Source organism: Alligator mississippiensis, chromosome 11 (assembly GCF_030867095.1).
Source record: "Alligator mississippiensis isolate rAllMis1 chromosome 11, rAllMis1, whole genome shotgun sequence".
Taxonomy (NCBI): Eukaryota; Metazoa; Chordata; order Crocodylia; family Alligatoridae; genus Alligator; species Alligator mississippiensis.
In genome coordinates this window covers 60,601,461-60,610,988 of record NC_081834.1, presented here as the reverse complement: position 1 = coordinate 60,610,988, position 9,528 = coordinate 60,601,461, and the positions used below count along the sequence as shown (strand labels likewise).

General features: G+C 58.1%; 2 non-coding genes across 2 annotated transcripts; both read right to left on the bottom strand.

Annotated features, from left to right (window-relative positions):
• Positions 1-3,504: 3,504 nt before the first annotated feature.
• TRNAR-UCU (transfer RNA arginine (anticodon UCU)) lies at positions 3,505-3,577 on the bottom strand. The gene has a single exon. It is a non-coding gene; the product is annotated as a tRNA-Arg (tRNA).
• A 4,090-nt stretch (positions 3,578-7,667) lies between these two features.
• Positions 7,668-7,741, bottom strand: TRNAT-CGU (transfer RNA threonine (anticodon CGU)). Its single transcript has one exon. It is a non-coding gene; the product is annotated as a tRNA-Thr (tRNA).
• Between the last annotated feature and the right edge of the window lie 1,787 nt (positions 7,742-9,528).

Genomic DNA, 9,528 nt, shown 5'->3' with positions numbered 1-9,528 from the left:
TTCATGGCGACTGGCTGGGCCCAGGGTTTTGGCTTAGCCCCATGTCATGAAGTGTCTTGGACGCCCCAAAACAACATCATTGACCCCAGCGGGGGGATTTCTACCTGCCAAAATATCCCAGCAGAAAGAAAAGTCTTTCTGTCCTGCCAATGACAAGGAGAAAGGCGCCTCTAACCCTTTCCCTTTCTCTGCCCCTCACACTCACTCACACCTGGACCCCAGGCTGGAGACCTCGCCCCTGGGAGGGCATCAACTGTAACCCATGCCAGGCACCGGGCCCTGGCTCTTTCATGACAGGGGTGCTGTAGACCTAGCCTCCAGCATGCCCCACCCCACAAGCCCCTGCATCTCAGCACTTGGTGAGGGGCCCTTACATAATCAACTCCCGATACAGCCTTCTTGAATCTTGTGGCCCGAACCAGGACATAGTTCCCCAGGGGAGGCCTCAGCAATGCTGAACAGAGCAGGAGAATCCCTCCCCATGATTTGCAGGTGACATTCCTGTTAATGCAACCCAGGAGGCTGCTGGCTCTTTTTGCAACGAGAGCACAGGGCTGGCTGACACTCCGCTCAGGGTCCACTGTAACCCTTAGGCCCTCTGCAGCACTGCCGCCCAGCCAGTCACTCCCCAGTGTGTATTTGTGCATGTGGTTCCTCCATCCCAAGCGCAGGGCTTGCACTTGATTTTGCTGAACATCACTGCAGAAGAGGTTCTGCCGCCGGGGCATGAGACATTCATGAGTGGTGCCTACTGCTCTCATGCCCAGGCCCATATTCCCTCCCTTAAAGGATAATAATTTCTTTGCTAATACTTGGGATTTCTTGGTTTCCCTACCTGGAGCAGGGCTCTGGGGGCCACACTAGTGGGGGAATGGCAGGATCAAAAGCTCACAAGTGACAGGACCAGAACACACTGTCATGCTTGGCCCTGTTGTGCCCCCCGTCCTACACCAGGCAAGAACAGCCCGTCACCCAGCTCTCATCCAGCCCCGAGAAGCAGCAGTTCTTGTGTTCTTGTGGAGGAGACGTCCGAGGAGGAGCAGACATTAGGTTTGGATGCTTTTTAATTAGGAAAACTGCAATCAAGCCTGCACAGCTGCGTCCACACAAGAACTGATGAAGGTGCCAGGCCAGAACAGAGCATGGGACAAGGGGGCGCTTGAGGCGGCAGCCTGTACCCACCACAGAGCAGGCGCAGGCAGGCTCCTGGGGGCCAGGACTGGAGCACAGACCTGCAAGCAATGAGGGCCCCTTCCAGGGGCATCGGGAACAGCTGCTGCTCCCTCTGCACCTGGAGGCTGCAGCCAAAGCCGTGGGGCAGACCAGCTCCTCGGTCTGTGGGCTGAGTGTGCGAGTCTGTCAGTCCAGTGGTGTGACCAGTGGGAGGCAAGTGCGAGCGAGCTCCAGGTGCAGGTTTAGAGGAAGCACCACAATGGCAGCTCCTGGGGAGCCCACACTGCCACAGCAGCAGCCACGGCAAAAGGACACCGAGCGGTGGGGGCAGCAGGAGCAAGGGCCTTTGAATCTCTAGAGAAGGCAAGTAATGCACACACGTGCATGCATGCATGTGCTCTCTCACACACACACGCACACACATGCAGACACTCTCTGGCATCTCTGCCCAGGGTAGAAAAGTTTTCAGTTTTGCCTCAGTGAAACTCCAACGCCGTGAGGGGCTTGGGGAAAGGTCAGGATGGGATGGCAGTCCCTCCACCCGTCCCCATCTCTTCTCCTCTCCATCACTCACATTGATGCTTCCTCCTGGTGACCACATGCAGAACGATGATCCCAGGGACCAGGACTGCCAGCACCCCCAGCAGGACAAGCCCCTTGGTGCGGCAGTAGGACAGCGATGGGGCACCTGGATAGCTCAATACACGTGTAGGAGTTAGGTCAGCTTGGAAACAAAAACCATGGAGGCAGCTGGAGCTCAGGCTCCGAAGCACTTGGCTCAGGCCAGGCCAGGGGCAGCATGGGGACTCCCAGGTGCTCAGTCATCAAATCCCTGCCTACGCTGCTGCTGTGTTCGGGGTCTGTAGGGCACACCCAGTGCGCGTGCGCTGACACGAGCAGCAGTGAGGTCAGGACGGAGCACAGCACCCAGCACCCGCTAGGCAGCCGCAAGTGCAGGACGCGTGGGAACAGCAGGCTGGCAAGCAAAGAGAGTCCTTCTGCAGCCCAGCGATGTGGGCGCTCTGGGGGCTCCCTGCTAAGAGCAGCATTTCCACACTGTGTAATGGAAACAGTCCTGGCCTGACAGCCCGCGTGAGCCAGAAAGAGGCCCTGGCAGGCCCTCAGCATGACGACACTGGGCTGAAATCCCTACAGGTGCAGAGGGATGCCCACGGAGGTGGTGGAGGCGGTCAATGCTGGTCATGAGGAGGATGGAGAGAGAACTGGAGGGCAGCAAGCAGCAAGGAGGAGATTAAGATTATTTTGAAAAACAAATTAATTTTGTCACAATCTTTTCATGATTCATTTTTGCTTGCTTGCTTGAACCCTGGCTGCCTGGCACCTTGAATGGTGCATATCCTGGTGCAGGGCAGGACCACTCAGCTCGGCTGTGTCTGATGCAGCTCCCAAACTCGACGCTGCAAACAAGCTAAGGGTGTAGCAGAGGATTGTAGCCAGGACAAGCAGGGTCTGTAATGCCTCCTGACAAGTGCCCTGCCAAACGCACCCACCTGAGGCTTGTACAAAAAGGATGTGGCCAAGTTGGAGAGAGTAAATGGCTGTGGGACTGGGGGGCAGGATTTGTAAGGAGAGGCTAAGGGAACTGGGTGTATTGAGTTAGGAAAAGAGAAGACTGAGAAGGGATTTGATAGCAGCCTTTACCTACCTGGTACGGTTAAGGGCTTGCAGACCAAGCCCTTCGAGAAGAGACTAGGGCACCTGGACCTTTTCAGCCTCCGCAAGAGAAGGTTGAGAGGAGACCTTGTGGCTGCCTATAAGTTCATCACGGGGGCACAGAAGGGAATTGGTGAGGCTTTACTCACCAAGGCGCCCCCGGGGGTTACAAGAAAGAATGGCCACAAGCTAGCAGAGAGCAGATTTATACTGGACATTAAGAAGAACTTCTTCACAGTTCGAGTGGCCAAGGTCTGGAACGGGCTCCCAAGGGAGGTGGTGCTCTCCCCTCCCCTGGGGGTCTTCAAGAGGAGGTTGGATAAGCATCTAGCTGGGGTCATCTAGACCCAGCACTCTTTCCTGCCTATGCAGAGGGTCGGACTCGATCATCTCTTGAGGTCCCTTCTGACCCTGACATCTATGAGTCTATACCTGCAGGGTGGTTTCAAGGAGCACAAAGCTGGACTGCTCTCAGTGGCCACAGATGAAAGAAGGCACACTAGGCGCAAAGTCCAGCAAGGGAGGGTTAATATGGAGGTTAGTAAAACCTCCCTCCTTATGAGGGTGGTGAAGCACTGGAACTGGTTATTTAGAAGAAGCCTGTGAACATATGTTCACTGCCTTCTCATCTGCACCTTGGTTAAAGGTTAACAAGACCACCCCAGGAGGGACTTGAACCCACAATCCCTGGCTTAGAAGGCCAGTGCCTTATCCATTGGGCCACTGGGGTTTCTTGGTGCCCTTTTTCCCCAAGAATGGGCTTCCCTGCCTGCGCCCATGTGTTCTCAAAACAACGGTGGACAATGAATGCTTTTCTTCTGGCACTGCAGAAGGACTGCCATTTACTGGGTGACACCACAGATCCTGCATCCAGCCTCCCGTGTCACACGGTGCTAGACAGCGGATGCTGAAAGGCAGAGCAAACCGGGTCAGACCAGGGTATTTTGCACGGTTCCTCTTCCACTTGCAGCCTCCAGTGTTTAGGGTCTAGGACGCTGTGATTCAGAGGCTGTCTGCTCTAGAAGCAGCTCCTGGGTGGCACCATGCTGTGCTGGACGGCAACGCGCTTCTCTTCAACCCCAGAAGCCAGGTTCCTCTCCTGCTCGCTGGCCACCTGCTCCTGCTCGCCCACCTCTGCTGCTCACATACCTCCCTCTCCTGCTCCCCTGCTCCTGCCACCGGGTGCCAAGCCGGCAGGTTGGCCAGCCACTCCTCCATGACGGTGCCCAGCTGCCCAGCAGGAGGGTGCTGTCCTACGCCTGGTGCTGGTGGAGACGGTGCATTCAGAGGGTCTGGTCATCGGGGCACCATTCCTCAAGCTGCATCCCTGGTGGCAGCTGGTGCCTCTCCCCCACGCACAGCTGCTGGACCTGCAGAGCGAGGACACTGTGGACACTTGTACATGTGTCACTACGGCAGTGTTGTTCTTGCACCATGATGTAGTACTTCCTTCTGCAAGTGTTAAATCATGGCGCAGTAACAGCCCGTAGTATGCCGTTATGTGTGGCGCACTGTTATTTTTAGCAGAGTGCTACACCAGGGGAGCACGTCGCTGTGGTGACATGCTGTTGGTTATGTGCAGACACCTGCAGACGCTACATCACTGTAGTGTGTTGCTACGGCAACCTAGCGCCACATGTAGACATGCCCTGTAACAGGGGACTGTAAGGGGTTGCAGTGGAAAGGACTGTGACGTGAAGGTCAAGACGATTTGTGGGCAAAGGGGAAAGGGGCCAGAGGGAAGAGCTGCTTCCCGAGGGTCCCGGGCTGAGGAGGGTCAGGCCTCTCCTTGTGGGACTGCTCCAGGGAAAGGAGAGGCCAGGTTCAAAGCTTGGCCAGTTAGAGGAAGGGCATCCCTCATTGCCTGAGAAGGCAGGGAGGAGGAGAAGACAGAGCCTCTTTTTGAGAGACTGCAACCTCTCGGAGGTAACGGGCACTAGACCCAGGGACTGTGCACCACCCAGCCTTAGATCGGGGTCGTGCGTGTATAGGTGCCCAGGGACCATGGGAAGTTAGCTAGGCAGCCCCTGTCATGGGTGGCCACTGCACAAGCCCTCCATCCCCACTCCCTCCACGGGGCAGGTGGCCCGCTTGGCTCTTGTTGCAGGCAGCCTGCCTTCCTGATCCCCTCCCCAGGCCAGGCCAGGGCTGGCCCTTGGTACCACCTGCCAGGCTTGCCCTCGACCAACTCCTTCCCTTCTCCTCTGCACGCCAAGCACTTTGCTCCCATGGAGGCAGGCTCATGCCGCCCGGGGTCAGAGGGACTAGGGCTCCCACTCATCTGGGACACGGAGCCGGTGATGCCCCTGTTTTCTCCCCGGTATGTCTCATCAGAAAGCTGGGATGGGGCATTACCCCCGCTGTGCCCCAAGCGTGCCCCTACTGAGACTTCCCAGGTCATGCCACATGGAGCTGTTTGAGCACACCGAGGGGTGCCCAACCCCTATGCCGTCCTGCAATGGTGCCCCGGGCGCACATGAGAACCTGTTGCAGGGCTCTGCACTTCAGTGGTGCCCCGGGCAATCCCACACTTCCCCGCCGTGTGCGTCGCTGCCTGGAGGGCTGCTTCTGCCTGTGATACAAGGCCCTGACCCCGCAGCGGAGGTGGAGATCACCGGTGCCATCAGTGAGTTTCTCTGCACGTGACAGCAGGGGACAGCGAGGCCAGGCAGGGAGAGAAGAAGAGGGGAGGGCGAGGAGAGGATGGGAAGGGGGCCTGTGTGGGGCCCCTAGAGCCAGGCCTGCAGCCAGGTGTGGGCCTGTGAGGTGGCATGGGCACTGGTGGCCACAGTGCCCCCCACCCCTCACAGCCATCCTCCACGCGATGGGCTTACCAGCTGGGCATGGCAGGTGGTCCTGGCAGGTGGCCTTGGCGCTTGGTGGCGGGGAGGCGGTCTGGCTGCTTGCGGGGTGCTGGGTGGCAGAGGCCCACCGCCTGCCACACGGCCACTGACCCCCTCCAGGAAGGAGCTGGAGCTGGAGCTGGCCATGGGCGGTGTCCTCCCTGGCCTGTCCTCTGTGCTCTGGCTGTGGGGAAGATGTCAACCCGGGCACCAGCACTGGATGAGGAAGCCAGGGGCAGGGACGACACGGGACACGGGTGCTGCCGGCCTGAGGGCTCTTGTCTGGGTCTTCTCTGCAGGTCTGGTCTGGTGCGGGGGCTTTGGCAGACCTCCAGTGCTTGAATAGATATGCTGCCCATGGCCTGGGTCCCTGCGAGTGAGGATGCTGGGTTGCTCCTGCATGCAGGGCATGGTGCTGCAAGCTACTCTGGACCATCTCTTGTGCTCAGTGACCACCATTCGCAGCAGCCACGCAGCCTTCACTGCTCAGAGAAGAGCATTGGCCCTCCTGCCCTGGCAGAACTGCTGCTGCACCTCGGCATTGCCCCAAATCACCAGAAGGTCTGTGGTCTCTTCTGCTGCCCAGTTGGGGCCAAGGACCGAGCGTCTCAGGGGCAGGGAAGCTGCCATGTCCACGGGGTTCCTCTGCCAGGGACTTCAGGCAGATGGCCCACGAGGTCCCCACAGCAAGGCCAGGGGCTGGCTCCCGTGCTGGAGCCAGAACGTACCCGCACCACAGGGGCACAATGCCCAGGGGCCAGGGAGCAAGCGGCAGAGCCTCCTTGCTCCAGCCGGGCCTGTGCAGCACTGCTGCTGCCCAGACAGGCCCAGCAAGGAAACCCCCACGAGCTGGAGGCAGGCAGAAGCTGGCCCCAGGGAGCTACAGCCCGGCAGGGGTGGCAGAGAAGCCGTCCTTGCCCCCTGTTTGGAGGGAGTCTCAGCCAGGGTGCTCTCGCGAGCATTAAATCTAGTACCTGCTGGTGACTGTACATGAGCCAGGAGGCTGCTCATACACGCTGTGATTACAGCCAGCCGCCGTGTCTCATGTAGCAGTGTCCCCGTGCTTCAAAATGGTGGCAGGGGCACTACAACTAAAGCTTGTTTGACGTATTGAAGTGTGGGGATGCTGATATATGAGACACTCCAGGTGCTTGAATTTGGGTAGCTTTTGGATCCACTTTAATTAAAGCACCTTCCCCCGCACCCTAGAGCATGTGTAAAAACTCTCTGTATCTTCAGGTATTAGAAAAATGCACATTTCACTAATCAAACGTGCGTTAGCCTAGTGCATGGTTTTACGGCCGTGCTTTAATGCACATCAGATGAATGTAATGCTCAATAAAGCATCTCATGTAGAAGTACCCAGAGGGTCCAAAGGAGTTGCCCAGGCACCAGCAAGACTCAGCCTCTCGTTCAGTTTCTCTCTCTCTCTCGGCCCATTTCTAGATGATTTTTCTCCTCGGTGGTTTCCTACCCATCCTTGATCTGTGACCCATTAAATGCATTTGGAAAGTCCAAATCAAAAACCCTATTTCAGAAAGGATGCCCCTGGAATCTGGATTGTGGCGCTCGGCGCGGCTCCTGGGATCTAGTTTCCTTTCACTTGGGCCTGGCCCAGACAACCAGAGAGGACCTTTAAAACATGAGATGGTCACTTGACAAGAAGAACAGCATTCAGAAACATGCATTTCCTATGACGAATAGGGGTGTTACATTGCACAGGCCTGCAGTTGCACATAGAAACAGGCAAGAGATCTCATTTTTTCTGATTTTGCCCCACTCTAAACACTGCACGTATCCTGCAGGAGAACCCATTTCTTGTTCATTAGAGACAGGTTTAGATGCTGTAGCAAGAAGAGGGGTCTACCAAAGTCCCACGAAGTGGGAAGAAGGAGCCAGGGAGCTACATATTGACACCAGGACCAATCCTGCTCCAAAGGTAGGAAACTGGGGCTTTGCAGTGAGCTATGAAGAGGTAGGTACTGCTGGGAATTGAACCCAGGTTCCCCTGTTTACGAGACAGGTGCTTTAACCAACTAAGCCACAGTACCCATAGGAGCAAGGGCTGCGCCCCCCTCCATATCTCACCCCAGTGAAGAGCTGGCAGTTGCACACCCGCTCCCAGCAGGTCCCAGCCGTCTCTTTTCTATCATTGGTTCCCTCTGCACAGACCGCTGCCCAAGATGCACGTTTCTGAATCCAATGTCCAAGGCCCGGGCAGAGTCCGCAGGAGTCCACGCGTGCTCCTGGTGTCATCCTCACGTCTGGTGCAAATGCCAGGGTGGCACTATTCAGTGACTTGATGAGAGACCAAGCGCTGGCTCCAACTTCACAGTAGCTCCAACTTCACAGGAGCGTGTCATCATCACAAAAGGCACCAGTAGCGTCCGCGCATAATTTGATAGTTTGATAAAATGATATGCCTGGTTCAGCAACAAAGGTTCAATCTGGTCATTGAGGCAGCTGCGTGGGTTAATCCTCACTCAAGCAAGCCACTGCAGGCAGCGTGGAGGCTGCAGGAGGCAGTGGCTGCAGCAATGCAGAGCCCGGCTCCCCCCACAACTGCTGCCTACATGCTGGGGGCTCGGCTGGGGGTGAAGCCAGCTCCCCGCTGCTGGGCGTATTCCCGGGGGGCAAGAGGGACCCACACCTCTCAGATCTGTGTGAAACGGGGGTGGGCGCACCGTGGACCTGGGCGTTGGGTTGTGCCCCTGGCTGCAGCTGCGCGGGCAGGGAGTGCATCGCCAGGGCAGCGTGGAGCACGTGGTGGCAAGGAGCTTCCCGTGCTTGGTGGCTGCAGAGCCCCGGGAGAGGGCAGCAGGAAAGGAGCCTGAACCCGCAGCAGGCAGCTGGCAGCACCCCTGCCCCCTGAGGCCGCACATTGTGGCTCCGAGCCCCACGCACTGCTCGGCTGGACAGCAGCCCCCGCCCCAGCCCTGCCCAGCTCCCTGCCTCCCTCCCCAGAGGGGCTTCAATCCCTGCCCCTGCCTGACCGCCCTCCTCCTGGTCCCCCACCACAACCCTCTTGCGGGCCTGAAGTCTGTCAGCCTGCAGAGAGCTCTTTGCAAACATGCACGATCCATGGGTTTCTCCATTAAAATGAGAAATCCGTGTTTTCCTCAGGTACAGGGGGGAAATCTGTGTTTTACTCCCTTTTCGGTGGGAAATGCAAAACCCCAATCCCGATACTCACCTGCTGGAGGTGCCCCAACTGCAAGCCTCTCCCCATGGGATGTGCTGCAGAGCTGCAGGACCGGGAGCAGGTGCTTCCTCAGCCTGGCTCCAGAAGCCAGGACACTGCTGGCAGCTCCGTGTTGCCCGGGAGGTGTCACACAGACGTTTTCCCTCGAGTCCAGGGGCTGCCCGGGCCCTGGCCGGGACCTCTCCTGCTGCTGCCTCCTTGGAGACCGTCCAGAAGTCCGAGGCTGGGTGGATTCAACGTCCCTGGCAGCAGGTCCCGGGCACTGCGAGAGCCGGCGAAGGGCTCCCTGCTCCGAGCCCCGCTTCCCACACCCGGGGCCTGCAATGGCGCTTGCTTTGCCGTGCCACGACGAGAAAGGCTGGCTCTGAGCTGGGCGCGGGGGAGCAAGCTCCTGCCTCTGCTGCAGGCTCCCAGCCACAGGGCACCTCAGCAATGCAAGCAGCTGCCCAGCACGTGGGTGGAGCAGCAGGGTGTGCAGGGGCCAGTGTCCTCCAGCGTAACCTGCAGTGTCATAACTGCTGGGTGTGCAAACACGATCTGCAAGAGAAACCCTGGCATTTCACATGGGAACCCAGAGTGCCAAAAACACTGGGACCCGTCGCGCACTTTCTGACTTCTCCGCAACAGGAGAATTGC